At 35.0% G+C, this 13880-nt stretch overlaps 1 long non-coding RNA gene across 6 annotated transcripts in view; it reads left to right on the top strand.

Annotated features, from left to right (window-relative positions):
• Positions 1-13880, top strand: part of LOC310898551 — a 134165-nt gene that overhangs the window by 105936 nt on the left and 14349 nt on the right. For 4 of the 6 annotated variants that reach the window (XR_014583414.1, XR_014583416.1, XR_014583417.1 and 1 more), the window contains 6 exons: positions 608-694; positions 6558-6788; positions 6918-7066; positions 7732-7916; positions 9365-9517; positions 13190-13447. This is a non-coding gene — a long non-coding RNA (uncharacterized lncRNA). Of the gene's footprint in view, positions 1-607; positions 695-4773; positions 4899-6557; positions 6789-6917; positions 7067-7731; positions 7917-9364; positions 9518-11688; positions 11790-13189; positions 13448-13880 lie in introns of all 6 variants that reach the window. The other 2 variants (XR_014583415.1, XR_014583419.1) reach the window with 2 other exon arrangements.

The raw sequence follows: 13880 nt of genomic DNA, 5'->3' as shown, positions 1-13880 counted from the left end.
TCTGTTTCTGTAAAACCCTGTGCACACAGATTAAGTGTGTCTAATAAAAAGGGAAAAAAAAAGAATGAGAAAATTTAGATTAATGATTGCCTTGATGTCATTTTTGGGACTAGAATGAAATCATTGCAGCAGCTCTCCACTCAACAACTCTTTCAGTGATTTACCTTGACTGCAAGATATTTATCACCATCTATTACTGTTAGGAACAAGTTGAAATGAATTATACATTTATACTAATTCTGAACTGTTGTAAATCATTTCCTCAAATATTTGATGGTCTGAAGTAAAAAATATAGTAATAATGAGCATACGTATATGCATATAATATATACACACACAGAGCTTTTGGTGCCTGTGTGTATATAGGATCATAGATATGTATTGTGCACGTGCATGGATATATGTGTGTATACATATATACCCCAGAAACTGATAGGCTATTGGTTCGGTGGGAAGTGTCTAGTGCTTTCAAAGTTCTTAAGGCATATAAGCACTTTCACTAAGCCCAATTTTACATTTCTAGTGTCATGTTTCTCACAAAAGAAATTAATTCTTTAATTTTAACTTTTGCTATTTATGAAGGCAGTTAAGTTGTAATTTCTTACAGGGACTGACTAAGAAGAAAGAAACAAAACTACTACTCCTTTATAACTTGAAGGTTATGAGGGTCTCATAAGAAAAAGTTGATGATGAAGTAAGTTAATAACTATCTATATTCATATTAAAATTAATAAATTATATTTATACTGAATTGTAGCCTATCTTGTCTCCTATCTTCTCCTATACTCTTGCATGCATATAGCTTGAGAACGCATTCCATCTAGATTAGAAATTTCATGAAGTTTCTTATTTATGATGTCTTGGAGTTCAAAGTAAAAACAGTTTAGAACAATATAATTTAACTGAAGTAGATAGAGCAGGTAAGGTGACAGAAGCCCATAAAGGTAAAGTATCAAAACATACTTTCCTCTTTTGATGTTAAGAGAGGGGCTAAAGCTACCTTAAAAAACAACAGAAGCATTATGACTTCCTGTCAAGCCAAAATTGCCCTGCTACTATCTTCCCAGTCTTTCACTAGTTGAATACTGAATAGAGGATGTATTATGATCAATGAGCAAAATAATGTTTCATTCTGAATATTAAAAGCTACTGTTTTCCCTTTTGAGCCTATCCGTGAAAAAAAATCTGTCACTAGAGAAAAGTGAAACCAATTTCTTTGTACCTGAAGCAGAAAGACTGCTGGCAGAACCATTTTTAAACAGCAGAAGAGCTCTCTATATAAACATTGTATTCGGTACTGATGTTAAAACTAGCATATGAGGGACCCAGCCATTGTTTGTCTATTTAACAAGCATGAACAGAGCAGGAAGACATTTTAGGACCAGAAAAGGAATCAGCCCTTATGATCACTGGCATCCTATCCTGAATTTTTTCAACAGGTGTACAATATGTTACTTTAAGAGATCTGAAACCTCTGCCTAAGTGGCTGGGTAGATAAAATATTTTTCTGCTCTTAGTAATATTTTCCGGCAGTTGGAACTTGGTGTTCACATCCTCAGATTAATAACGATTCTGTGCAATAAAAGTAATAAGCTTAAAATACTTATAAATATCCTCAGAGAATTTGAAGATGATTCTTTAAGAAAACCAAGAGAAAACAGAAGATGGAAGTGGAAGCTGTTTTGTAACTTCTATGAGTATTTGTTTTAAAGTGAACCTAGATAGACATATGAGTTATCCGCTTTCCTTTGAGGATCATCAGAGCCCTGATCCGCATAGAGAATTAAAATATTTTCCCCATTGTGGATGACCCTTTTCCTGAGTACATCAGTCAGCCATGGAGCTGAACTCAGTAACTTTCTGTGGGTCATTAAGAATGGATATAGCCCGTAATGATTAGCTAGATTATTTCTTCTCTAAGTCTAATGATCTGTGAGGTGAAAAGTATGGAGTTCAGGCTAGGAAAAGGAAAACTCTATGGAGTGATTGGCCTTTACAGTGAAAAAGACTTTGCTCCTTAGAATTTACATTGCTGAGGATTTTTAGATAATGTGACTAAGAAAAACATTGTGTCAAACAAAAGTCAAGAGATGCTTTGTGGATTGAATATTAAAAGTACAAGAAAAACAAAGCTTCTTTAAAGTAGTAAGGTCTTCATCCTGAAATTATTGAGACAGCTCAGCATTTGAGGAAATTGTGTAGAGCTGCAAATTCTAGTTCCCTTGGAGATTGCTATGTTTGGGGAAACTGGTACTTTAATCTTTGTGTTAAATATCTACTAGGGTACAGCCACTGATATGTTATGGAATTTTTGGTTTTGGATCACATTAGAAGTAACGTTACTGAAGAGGTGTGATATTCATACAGTATTTATTGTAATATTCCAAAAGTTCCTTTATATTTGTTAGAAAATTGGTAGGAATAATGCAAATTCCTACTCAGTTGTAGGTATGATTGCTGACATATTAATTATGAAATAACTGTTAAGCCAGCAAGCATTCACAATTTATTTAAATTCTGAAGAAAATTATAAAATTCTTTGTAAATAGCCCTCTCCCCCATTGGACATGGATTAAGGCATATAAGGCCAATTCAGCTGAAATTAAATGGAAAACTAAAAGTAGTCCCTGTGGCAGTGCTTTCCTATTTCATAGGGAAAAGAATTGACAATGTTAGAAAGTTACTGAAATCGCTTTATTTGAGAAGCTTGGAGCAAAAATTGAGTGAAAAACCTGGCATGTTCCTAATGGAAAAGTACAGAAACTATCTCAAATGTGTCCATGGAAAGGGGAAAAAGACTATGCAATCCAGAACTACTTCAATGAATAATGCTCTCAGAAAGGCTGCAGAGAATGGGAAAGTAACGGACTGATCAGCAGAGAGAGATATACTTTAGGGGCTTGGAGAGGAAAAAATTCAAGGATTCAAGATATTTAGACCATCCAAAAGATATTTAAAGTACTGTTAAGAGGTTCTTTAGACACATGCATAAGAGAAAAAAGAAAGAAAAAATGAGATATGTAATAGAAAGGACAGACTGTGCCACTATCAGTCTTGGATAACATAGTGATGTTCTAGAAAGAGGAAGTATAGTATGACTAAGCTGTATGTATTTCCATGAAGCATTTGCTATAGTGCTACACAGGAAATTCATAGTTAAATCACTAGTGTACCTGACATATAAAACAAATACAGATAATTTTGGGACAATCTATTTTCATAGATTACCTTGACATAAAAAGCAGCAGAATTCAACTAAAATACAGTCTGACAAGTTTTGTGGAATTGATATAGAAAAGAATTTGAGATGAGTTGGATGTGCTTGAAGATTAGAACAGTAGGAATAAATAAAATACAATACGAAATACAAATGAATAATTAATTTAGGTTTTGACTTGGCCAGTGGTGTTCCACATCCTTCTGAAGGGAAGCTGGATTCTGGAATCATATTCTTCCACAAGACAACCAATTTTAGTGAGAATAGTACTGTTAAAGACTAAAATGGAGAACTGCACCTATGATCAGGGAATCTATCAGTGGAATAGGATACACGAAAAGTACCTCTCTATACATATGATATTAGTAAGAATCATGATGTAAGTGTAAGGAAGGCCTATGTGGTTTGTTACGTACACTGTGGAAGGTAATCCCAACAGGTCAATTGGGGTTATACAATTATGATATCGTAGAGTGGCCTTACAGGTAGAGGAAGATCTACTTGTATTTATTTGTTTATTTTTTTCTCAGATATTTTATGAAAGTGAACATAGAAAGAATATAGGAGTAGATTTTATCTGGCATTCTTGAATTCTGTAAAGTGTGATCTTTGGGTTTGCTGTAACAACTTTGGAATTGTGTCACCACAGCTGAGAAACAGACTTAGGAAGTGCTGGGAGTCTTTTATTAGTTGTTGTTTCCTTCTAAGTAAATTCAAATTGAAAAGATGAAGCAGGAGAGGACCAAAAAAGATTTTTTTTTTTCAAAAAAGGTATGTGTGTGTGAATTAAAATCTATAGGCCTCCATGTCTATGAAAAGTTTAAGCACTGACACACAATAAATATGTACCTTTACAGTTTCAAAGGAACAGGCACAGAAAGTCAATAAAACTCCAGCACTCAGTAAAATTTATTTCATAACACTTTGGACTAGCAGCATCCATCCAGTCTATGTAGACTATATAGCATAATTTAATCTTGAATTCGTATAATTATACTCAATTTCTTTCCTCACTTTTTGGAATTATAGTGCTATGCTTATAATAGAGGCTATAATATAATATTATAATATGATATATAGGCTATCATATACAAAATACTGAGAATGATAAAGAGTGGAACCTCTTATTCAAAGACCAGACACCCCAGCTGAAATGTGTTATATTTATTCACAGTTTGGGTGCCAGACTTTCTGTCTTGCCACCTGAACCCTGACCTAGAATGACCAAACACTAGTCATGCAAGAAAGTCTTTTATCATCCCAGTTTCTTCAGTCCTTTGAAAAAATGTTGTCAATTATGTCATTTAAATATGTTGGGCATGGTGAATAATTGCCTGCTAAGACCAGTCTTTAAGGTGAGAAATAGTCGTCCCTGAACTGAGAAGACAGAAAATGAGACTCCCAGTCCCAATCTCCTTTAATTTATAATGTTCTTTATTTCTCCCCTCCTGCCTCCAGAAGGGCTTTCAGCTACATTATCAGAACATGCACACTTCTTGTAGTGAAAGGTCACTGATTAATTCACTCTGCAACACAGTGCTTTGTGAACTTTTCAGATGTAAATTCTGTTGTTACGCTTGTTGGAGAACATGTAACTGGAAAACATAAGCCTGTTCTAACCTAAACCATCAATGCAAAAGGACAAAAAAGAATGATTCTTTCAAGAAGCATCACTAATTAGGTGAGTGAAATTAATCAGCAAGGGCCTGATCTACAAAGTTACTTTGCTTGTAACATGCTGAAGAGCTTCTACTCAGTGGTTCTCAGTGAATGATGTTTTTCTAAATACAGGAATTGCAATTTGTGCTCACAATCAGGATTATTTTGATTTTATGAAAGGAAAACGAAGAAAAAAAGGGAGAAAAAGCATTGTCAATGAAAAATAACAAGTGCAACTGTAACGTATTTTATAGCAGTTGGCTTCAATGGCCTCATGTCTGTTTTTTGTTTGGTTTTTGGTTGGTTTGTTTTGTTCTTCGTTTAGTTTTGGTTTGTTTTGGGGCAGATTAAAGCAGTAATCATTTGCATTTAAAGCTGCAATATGTTGAAAAAATATATTAGCATGGCATTTGTTGAACTTTCAATTCTGGACAGATGCATTATTATCTTTTGTGTGGATTGTATCACATTAGACCCAAGAGTTTTTAAGCTTTCAGAGTCTAATGTAGTTTCTGTTTTCTGACTTCATCACATTCTGGATACAGACTCTTGGTGTAAAGCCATGACAGGGACATTTTAATTGCTAGTAAATATCTCAAAAGATAAGTGCTAAATGAAACATGTAACATATTTCAAGAAAATCACCAAAACTACTATTTGTTTTCCTTAGATAGCACAAGAAATAAAGATAACCTAGATAAAGGAGTAAAACAAATTTATGTGATTTCCTTCCTCAGTTTCCTTGCATCTCAGTATCCTACAGCATTTGGGTCAGAGTCATTTCAGAATTCCACATCATCTTTTCTGAATCTCAGCTTTTCTAAGCCTCTGATTCTCTCCTTTTTGAATGTCTTTTGTCTTTGTGATCACAGACATCATGTTTCTTTTATATAGTTTCTTCCAAGTAAAGTCTACTGCAAAGAAAGTCTACCTAGAGTACAGTTACGACTAGGCTTTTGACCATGTTTAGGTAACTAAAAAGAAAATTCAAAAATGATTTATCTTAAAAGTTTCATTTCTCACTTCTCAGTTGAAGTCTAATCACATGAAGATGGTCTTTAATACCAAGCAGACACACAAATGATGTGCTCAAACACTTTTGGCCAAGGGTTATACATAGGACTAATAGTACAGAAATTTGTTCTTTCACAGTACACATTTGTAGAGACAATCTTCTGGACAGAATTCAAATGTTGTAAGAATTGTACAGTTTAACTAATCTGACACATATGGTATCTCTTCTGCTTCTCTGTACTACATAAGACAGGACTTAAACACATGCAGGAGTTCTTTTTGATCACGTGAAAATTGCTTGTGAGAACATTGTGATGAGCAGATTCTGCCTCAGTGATCAGGACCTGATCCTACACTAAAGACACACCTGATCCATTATGGAAAAGAAAGGTGTAATTAACAAAGAAAGATGTTATATATCTGTATTGACTTGTAGTAGATGCCTACACACACAAGACTAACAATGCACAACTGAATCTCTTCTGACACAATTTAATATGGTTCCTTATAAACAGTAAAACAACTGATGGCTGAGTGATTTAATTAGTTTGAATTATTATTATTATTATCATTATTATTATTATTTTGAACACTATACAATTACTATCCTGTTAAACCAATGATGATTATTCGTGAAATTAACATGACTTTCTCTTTCCTCCTTTAGGGGTAACTATGTCACCATTTTTTTCATGAAAGAAATTACAAAGGCTAGAGAAGCTATGTTAGAATATAAATAAGTAGCAAGAAGAAAGGGGCTTGTATCTTCTGGATCTTTATTGTATACTTCAAAAATGCAAATACATTCTACACGTGTGAAGTGGGATTTTGAAAAAATAATGAGATAAATCAGGAGTTAGATTTAGGACAGAGAGTTCACTGTTTTTCATTGGTCAAGGTAAGTCAAATTATAATTTTGGTTTATGATTTTTTTCCCATTAAATTTGTGAATTTAAGAGGGGAGAGAGGGCTGCGACACAGGATAAAATAAAGGATTTCAGAATAACAAAGCACTTTACTATCTCAGGGTATAGGTGCTATTGGCCAAAAATGATGGGATCTGATAAGTAATGGACAATATGATGGATATAAAAAGCAGTTACAACATCAGCTTCTTTCATGAAGTTCCAAACAAACCAACACATCTTAACTACACCATTGCCATGGGACTCTGAGGTATGGGTGAACTTTTGACTTCTGGGAACAAAAAGGATTGGGAGAAAGAAAGTGGTGATTATTTTTAGAATAGAATACTATTCTGTATGTTAAATTGTTACACCTAAAATCTCAGAAATTAGAAGTTCATTCCAGTTTATAAATATGTAACTAGGTAATCTGCATGAGAGTAGGCAGGAATCCCCCACTTCTGTTTTCATGCTGCTGGCCAGCTTCCTTCATTCTGTGTTGGAGGAATCTTTACTTCAGACATTACTCTGTTATGTTCTGTTGACTTCAAAATATGTCTTTAAAAACCGCAATGTAATATCCAGCACCTGCAAAATATTGTGAAGTATTAGGAACAGTTGTAATGAAAACTGACTGCAAGCGTCATAACAACAGGTGACATTATTCATAACCTACAGTTATAACAAGGTTATGATGTAAACTCAGTGATCATAGATGAAATAAGCCAGCTACAAATGTGAAAATATCCTGAACTTTAGAAGTAATACAACCAAATATAATAAATCTTGCCTGCAAATGTAATAAGGCTTTTAACTGAAATGTAATAAAATCTATCAACAGCTGCAATGTATATGGAACATATTATATAGCTTTACTATGAATTATACCCCCTGCTGTTTATGGACTCCACAATGTCATGCTTTGTCTTCTTCCAGAAAATCAAGTGCTACGAGACTAAGTGTTTTCCAATTTATATCAAGTATGACAGTGTGTTAATACAAAAATGTTGAGGGTGAAAATGAAATTTTGAATCCAGATGTGCTCCTTCGTCATCCTGCTAGCATAAAAGAAAGGATGTGGTCTACCACATGTGGCTCAAACACTTCCTCATCTAGACAAGGTAGGAACCAAAATGGATGTTCTGGGTAACTAATCTGTTCCTCTGCTGCTAGCAATATAAATCCTTACACAAAGATAGAAAGAATTTTGATGAGTGACATGGCAGGGGGAAAGTTCAATCTTCCTGATCATTATGTGTCTCTCTTTTTTGGCTTCTGAAATTTCATTTGAGGATAATACATATCATTTAAAAAGTGCATTTGTGGCTTCCTTTTGGAGTACTATCCCAACAAATGAACAGGAAGGACCAATATGATGTGGCTGACTTGTTGCCATCTGTTTGTGATAATCTTGCACACTTCTGCAGTTTCGGAAACAGCAAAAACCCAGTGCTGTAACTCAGGAGAAACCTAGAAGGTTCTATGTTAAAACGTCAAAAGGAAGATTTTGACTGATGGTTTCTCTGTGTGCTGATTTCTCTATCACCTGATCTTTACTTGTGCTAACTCCTTTGCTATGGAGAACTTAGCTCTGGATGTCTGTGAAGACTTTATACTGGTCCATTCCAAACCTGAACATTTGCATTGAGGGTGCAACGAACACAGATAAAACACTATATATTTTCAAAAGCTGTCTATGTTGTGCTATATCAGGCCATGACACTCTCCCTGATTTGCAGTGATTTTTGTCAGTTTGTGTTATGGACACAAATATGGTGTCGTATGCAAGTAAAATGCTATGCTGTCTCCTGACTCTTCCAGCAGCATACAGGTGACTGCAAATATCACAATACACAAGTCTAATGAGGTTCTCTCTTAAAAACAAGTTATTGGAGAGCACTTTCGGTAGAACTTAATGGTAGATTAAGGTATCTTGCATATCCTAAGAATGAACTAGTACCTGTAATATTTACCTGTCAAGGTTGTTGCAAAGAACATTGCTGCAGCTCTGTAAGCACAGAGGGAGAACTTCTACAGCAAACCATATAGACAAGATAATTACAGGCATTTCTGTACATATACTAAAATGCTTACATAATCACCGGACCTCAATAGATAGAATTTGAAATTAGGAAAATAAAATTTAATTATGTTAAGTTACTATAGAGAAGAAAATGACTATTAAGAAATTTACAAAACAGAAAATTAAAGAAAAAGACGATAAAACATTTTAAGTTGGTTTACGTTTTTTAAGTTGACAGTGCCCTTTACAGGCTTTCATTACCATAGGTCTAGCTTTCATTTGAAAATCCATCTGGATTTAATAACCATTTTAAATTTTATTGTATTTTGATTTCCAATTTGGAGTCGTGGAAGACAAATGACTGCTTTACTAAATTAAGCCCATGTCTATTTATTTCACAAATGGTATTCCAAAATAACTCTAAATCATATGTGAGAGAGTCAGATACAGTGTGCTGGTTATTTGGATAGTATTTCAATGAAAAATTGCTCAGTTCTTTCAGTATGGGTCTTAAGTTCTAACATATTTTAACTCTACAACATTTAGGTGGTAAGAGGCTGAGGAGATACCTTAAAAAAACAAAACAAAAAACAACAACAACAAAAAGACCGAAACTAAAGCTGACAGAATTATCCTTGCACAAAGATTGGTGGAGACATAATGTCAGTGAAATCATTTGTCAGAAGTTCAGTTTCAAAGGTCAGTACTATCACTGTGGTTCTAGCATTCTTCTAACTTTATTGTTCAATATAGATGCGTCCTGTGTGAGTTGTCATGATCACAGTCACATTTTACCTTTTTGGATAATAGTTGACTAACAAATGACTTGGTGCTTTGAAAGAATAGTAATCTAAACTTCACGGTCTTTTCTAGTAGATAATCCAGATATTTCAAAACTAATTTTGTAGATACATGGACTAATGCATAGAGAGTTAAAACCATGAAACAAAATTCATTGAAATCTTTAAATTAGCCACTAATGATCTCCTAAAGGCATCTATCAGCACATTGACAAACCTGAAAATGACATCCAAGAATGCTACTTTCAGTATCACATATTCTATCAGTAAAACTATTTGGATTAACTTTGCAATAGTAATAGTATTCAGGGGCAATGACACACTTTAAAGAGAGCCGAACACAGGTGGGAAAAGGGGGCTGACTCTAGTGATGAGCTGATACAAAATATTCCCTCCTGGAGCAGAACAGGAGCTCCAAAGGCACTTCAATTCCAGGAATTCATTTATTTTCTTCCCACCTGAAGAAACAGAAAAAGCACAGCTGCACTGCAGCATGATGCACGCCAGAAGTTCAGGGGCTTCCTCCTGAGATGTTGCTCTTTCCTAGCCCTCTCTGGGGAGGTGTAGCTACTCACCACTCCTGACTCTGAGCAGACATGAAACATAGTGGATTGCTGAATGAAATGCACAGCACCGACATCTCAAACTTTCTTTGTGCCAGAAAATGGAACACCTGCACTGGACAATAGGAAATGGATGATTAAACTCAAGCAGATTTATCAATTTTTAAGCACATCATTTTCCTCTAAAGCCTACAAAAGAAGTTCACTTAGCTGTAAATGAAAGACTATTGCAGGGAGAATCTCCCTAAACCCTAAGTGTATGTAATGACTTAGTTATACTCTTTAGTCAACACTTTTTTTTTTTTTTTCATGGATGTGTTTTTTTTTGTTGTTTGTTTGGTTTGTTGGTTTTAATGAGGTGAAAATATGACAGAATTTGAAAACTCTCACCACTTAGAGTTCTTCCTAAAGATAAATGGAACTTATATACATGTAAAAGAGTAATTATGAAAATTTCCTTACACCAGAATTGCTGTATCTACTCCCAGCAGTAATGGTTGAAGTGTTACTGTTCAATGTTTAAGTTTAAAACAGGAATCCCCAAACACAACAATGAACACCTTGAAAATGAATTCTGGTTATTATACTTGTCAAAAAGTAACATCTAAAATGTAAATTTTACCTCACAAGTGAGATATGATAATGTCAATCTAATAATGAATTATTGTAGTAAGTATAGAGTTTTATTAACTTAAATGACATTTGCTGGAGACCAATTTCAGCACAACGTGCCAGTTCATTAGGTTCGTGTTTGTTTTTTAAGGTTACAATGTCTGGATGTCTGTAGCATGGTGATAATATGAAATTCTTCAATATAGGAAAATGATTTTTGACACATTCCAGTTTTGCAATTATAGAAAAAAATGGAAACTTTTTCTCATAAATGGAAAGCTGGTATTCTTATTAAGTTAAGCAGATACTTGTTGCAGTGTAGAGTAATTATGATTTTTAAGGATTTATTTTTTGTCAAATGCAGTTAGAATCTGATAGGGAATTAATTTTACAGTTTGTTGGGATCAAAATAGCGACTTCCTTCACTTTTGACAGGTGGCTTATATTTTATATAAATAGAACCGATGATGTAGGGAGGTAAAGATCTTTCTAAATTTATTATCATAGTGTTGTCAGTGTATGATCATAGTCATCTTTCAGATGGATAGTTCTGGTACTGTCCTGTGTGGGTGGGACACTTACACAAATACTCAGATCATTATGGCAGATGATTCCTTCTTTCTCTTGCTCTGGCGGTGACTTTCATAATATACAAGGGTATGCTTCTCTGCCATTAACAATTCTTTATATTTATATTTATGTATATATATGTATATGTATGCATATATGTATGTATGTATATGTAGATATGCACAGCAATCCCTCTACACCACTGCACATATATCCAAGTATATTTGCTTGTTGTTGCTATGGCAGGATATTACTAACATCTGAGAAACAAAATAATAAATACCAGCAGAGGGCTCACAAGCTACTTTATTTTTGATGTCAACAGCTGTCTAAACCAATGAGTGCTGAGAATTACATCTTTCTTGGGATTTAGTTTCCAGTGTTTTTAATGTTTCTGTGGAGGCATCAGGGTGTCCAGATATCAAGGTGAGGGTGTATTATCCCTTCTTTTTACATCATAATCTCATTTCAATATCACAATCATTCTTCTGCTGAGTAAAACTGTTCACAGACAGCTCAGAGAGTTTACTTTTCTGTTGGAAGGCAATCGCAGCCTTCAGTCTAGATGTGTTTGAAGTTTAATACACTTAACAAACAATTATAGCCTATAAGCCATATGTGCATGCATACAAGTTGGTGGGCACCTACTTAGAATACATTCCTGTAACCTATTTGGAGATGGATATGGATATAGGTGCATGAGTTGCCTAAAGTAAATAACCCTATTAAAAGAAGTATTCAAAATATACACCATGTCCTCATTTATGAACTGTGTATGTAAGTTATTGATCAGATCAACCACCTCCACAGAAAAAAAATAGTTCTGACCACGGTGCCCTTCCACGGCAGAAAGCTTGCTGCTCCTCTAAATCCCTCTCAGAGATGCCTGTGTAGAAGTAGTCTGGCATAGCAAAAATGCAAACAACACAGTGTGTTGACTATGTGCTGAAAAGTAGGAACAAGGAAGACTGTATGCAAGGGAATGACACTTATAAAAATAAAGACCTTAGATGGTAGCTTTGAGAGAGAAAAAGGAAAAAAAAAAAGGATCTGAAATCAGAAAGACCGACAGAACTGACAGTATGTATGCACAGATCAATGGTAATCGTAAAACCTTTTCTGTAGGGCATAACGTGGGAAAGTCTGAATGATTCATCTTCACTGGTTGAAAACTAGATTCAAATTATCTCCAGTCCCTTTATTTCCTCCCCATAACCACCAATACCCCTCCCTCAGTAGCTCTTATTCTCCTCTCCTTCTTGGTTTTATTCTTTCCTTGTGATCTCTACCGAAGCTGGCTTTGCTCTTAAACCTCCCTTTGATTTCTCTGCTTCTCTAATTCCTTTCCTTTCCTCTTTGTTTTCATTCCCTTTGCTTGATGCCAGAGCCTGTATTTTCAATTCTTCCCACCCTTGTGCTCTCTCCCCTCTCAGTGCTCTCCACCTGACTAATCCCCAGTACTGGCTCCTGACCAAAAGCACTACTTCCACTTCTGTTCTCATGCTGTCAAACACATCTGGAATAAACTCACTTCCTCTGCTTAAAGATAATTCTTTTATCTGAGATCATCTGAAGATTATTACTTCTCCTCTGGAATGAAGTCTTAGGCTGCAAATTGCCTATTGCTTCTCTCTACCTTATAGTTCACCCTCAAAACTTCTGCCCTTGGCACCTCTGTCTCCTTCCAAAACTCCCTCCCACAATTTTACCACCTCATCCCTCAGACACTGCACCATTCTGTATCTCTGCTCTATGTGGCCACATTCAATCTTTAACATGAAGACCCATGACTGAGCTGCCTGACACTTTTTTCCCCTTTATGACAGTTGCAGAGCATCCTCCAGAAGGCAGGATGTCACCACACCCCCAGATCGCTATGCAAACTACAGTGGACGAAAGAGGAGCTCATTTGAATTATGCAAAGAGAAGAGAGAGGTCATTTCTGTGATCATCTCACCTTCTTGTGCAAAACCTCTGCAAAATTTGACTGTGCAGCCTCCTTCAATACCACTGCTGAATTCTGCTTTTGAATCACTGGGCTGAATCCAAAGACCAGATATTTTAAAAATCTAAGTAACAAAGAGGTATGGATATTAACTCAAGAGTGACATTTAACTTCTTTAGCACTTTCAGTAGGTTTTATTAACTACTAAGAATAAATAATTCCCTATTATTTTCTTATACAAATATATAGAAATATTCCTATTCAGTTATCTTTGAACATTCAGTTTTCATCTGCTTTTCTTTTACAGCAGACATAACAAGAAGGCTCTTAAAACTTCCTTTTATTAAGAGTATGTAACTGAAACCACTTCAAAGCAAGAGTCAGGAAAATATAAACTAGATGTTGACCATTGACTATAATTTCATTTGAATTGAAAGACTTAATTGTTATACATGTTAAATGGACAGTATTCAACCCTAACATCTGACTCCTCTTTTTTTTTTTCACTCTTATTGGGCTTATCTGACATTCCTTGGTTTCCACAGATGCTTTGGTCTACAAGGTGATAATTT

This window comes from Anser anser, assembly GCF_964211835.1.
Source record: "Anser anser genome assembly, chromosome: 4".
NCBI lineage: Eukaryota > Metazoa > Chordata > Aves > Anseriformes > Anatidae > Anser > Anser anser.
This window is presented reverse-complemented; position numbering and strand designations above follow the sequence as displayed.